The following is a 2386-nucleotide window of genomic DNA, read 5'->3' as shown; positions in this document are numbered from 1 at the left end:
AATGGCTCTGAGCACTATGGGACTTAACAGCTGTGGTCATCAGTCCCCTAGAACTTAGAACTACTTAAACCTAACTAACCTAAGGACAGCACACAACACCCAGCCATCACGAGGCAGAGAAAATCCCTGACCCCGCCGGGAATCGAACCCGGGAACCCGGGCGTGGGAAGCGAGAACGTTACCGCACGACCACGAGATGCGGGCAAGTGCTCTACCATCTGAGCTACCGAAGCATCGTCGTGCTTCGGTAGCTCAGATGGTAGAGCACTTGCCCTCGAAAGGCAAAGGTCCCGAGTTCGAGTCTCGGTCGGGCACACAGTTTTAATCTGCCAGGAAGTTTCAAAATCCGTTAAGCTATAGTTCTGATAAGTTACAGTAGTCTAATATCACACCGCTTCGCTGATATGGAGAAGTAGACATCACACTGCTTCATTGATATGGAGAAGGAGGCACAGAGTAACGGCGATATTATTTGTAAGGTCTATGTTACTGCTTTCGTATTTTTTTGTTTTTTAAATGTCTCGTCTTACAAGAACAGTGATGATGAGCAGCATTATTTGGTTTTTGCCTTTGTTTTTTTTGTACAGCGATTCTGGCTCAGTCCAAACCACTGGCTTAAGGTAATTAGCCAGGATAATCTACGTCCTGGACCACATCTGACACCAATTTGCAACAAGCTGTATTTGTTTTTGTGCAATATATGGCCAAAGTATTCGTTTTCATTCTCTTTACAATATTGAGAATATCTAAATCACGTATGTGACTGTATTTTCGGAAATACTATGAAAAGTCCGCGAGCAGAATCGCGGATTGGAAGGCTTTTGGTTCTCCGTCCCTATTTGAGTTATGATCGTAGAGTAAAGCGTCTTCGTTTACCCGAGACCAGTTGCCATTTGTATAGCTATTCGCACAACGGTCTTAGTGTAGCTCTGTTACTGTATGTCAAGCAAGGTTTGAAAGACAAACCGAACTTGGCATCTAGGGCAATGGTGCGAATCATTTAATTCCTTCTGCAAAGTATTTTAATTGGATGGAAATTAATGCTCGGCTAATGGCACCATTTTACGTGGAAAACAGTCGTCTTTAAAATGCTCTCGACTGGAGCGATACAGATGATTCAAATTTCTTCCTCCGGCATATCGGACCTTGGTGTAAGGGACGTTCTAAATGTTTGAAAAATCTTGCTTCCTCTGTAATTTATGTACAAAAAAGACGTTTTCCTTGAAGGTTTCTGAAACGCGCCACTTCTATACTTTAAACTTGTACCTATCGGTTCAAACTTAGCGCCAAGATAGATAAACGGAAAGTAGACATAGATTACTGGTCAGCTGAGTATAGGGTAATATAAAAGACAGCAGCACATGGTTTAACCGAAGCAGCATTCGTTATGAATAGGACTGTAGGGCACAGAGTGAATTACTGTGAACATTTCAGTGACGCGGTTGTTCTTATGTGAATCGGCAGGACACCAACACCGATAGTGATAACTCTGGTATTCATGCCGACGTCGCAAGCAGAAGTTGAAGAGATAGAGAAAATGTATGAGGCTACTGAAAGGGTGATTCAGCTGAGCAGGCACTTGATTCGAAGAGGAATGGACATATCCGGAAAGGGCAATCACAGAAGTTGGAAAGAAATACGTAGGTGAAAACAAGGTAACTGCGAACAGACCATGAGTAAGAGAAGAGATACTTGAGTTGACGATGAAAGGAGGAAGTACAAAACTGTTAATGGAAATTCAGGAATACTGGAATGTAACTCAATTACGTATGGAACAAATAAGAAGTCCTAAGAAGAGACGGTGTAACGTGTGCATGAAAATTGTGAAGCGATCGAGATTCACGTATAGAAAAGGCAAAACAACCTTCGATGAAATTAAAATCAAGGGTGGTAACATTAAGTGCGCAATGGGAATTCCACTGTTAATTGCAGGGGAGAGAGAGTGTAGGTGGAAAAAGTATTTGAAGACTTGTGTGGGAGGGAAGACTTATCTGATGACGCGACAGAATGAGAAACAGGAGCCGACAGGGAATAGCTGCGGCATCCCGTATCAGAGTCAGACTTTAAATAGAACTTTGGGAAACTTAAGGTCAATTAAGGCTGAAGGGACATTCCATCGGAATTTCTAAAAACATCGGGTGGTGTGGCACCAAAACGACTATTCACGTTCTGGCGATATACCATCTGACTTTAGGAAAAACATCGTCCACACAATTCTGAAGACTGCAAGAGCCGACAAGTGCCAGAATTATCGCAGAATCAGCGTAACAGCTCATGCAAAACAATATACAAAAGAATGCTGGGAAAGGCACCACACAGGCATCTCTGACGTCTTGATAGATAATGGAAGCAAGACAAAAGCAAAGTTAAGTTCATAGAACTTGCC

General features: G+C 42.7%; 1 non-coding gene across 1 annotated transcript; it reads left to right on the top strand.

Moving 5' to 3' along the window:
- The first annotated feature begins 240 nt into the window (after positions 1 to 240).
- Trnas-cga (transfer RNA serine (anticodon CGA)) lies at positions 241 to 315 on the top strand. Its single transcript has one exon. It is a non-coding gene; the product is annotated as a tRNA-Ser (tRNA).
- The last annotated feature ends 2071 nt before the right edge of the window (positions 316 to 2386 follow it).

The sequence above is a fragment of the Schistocerca cancellata genome, chromosome 1 (genome assembly GCF_023864275.1).
Source record: "Schistocerca cancellata isolate TAMUIC-IGC-003103 chromosome 1, iqSchCanc2.1, whole genome shotgun sequence".
Classification (NCBI taxonomy): Eukaryota; Metazoa; Arthropoda; class Insecta; order Orthoptera; family Acrididae; genus Schistocerca; species Schistocerca cancellata.
This window is presented reverse-complemented; position numbering and strand designations above follow the sequence as displayed.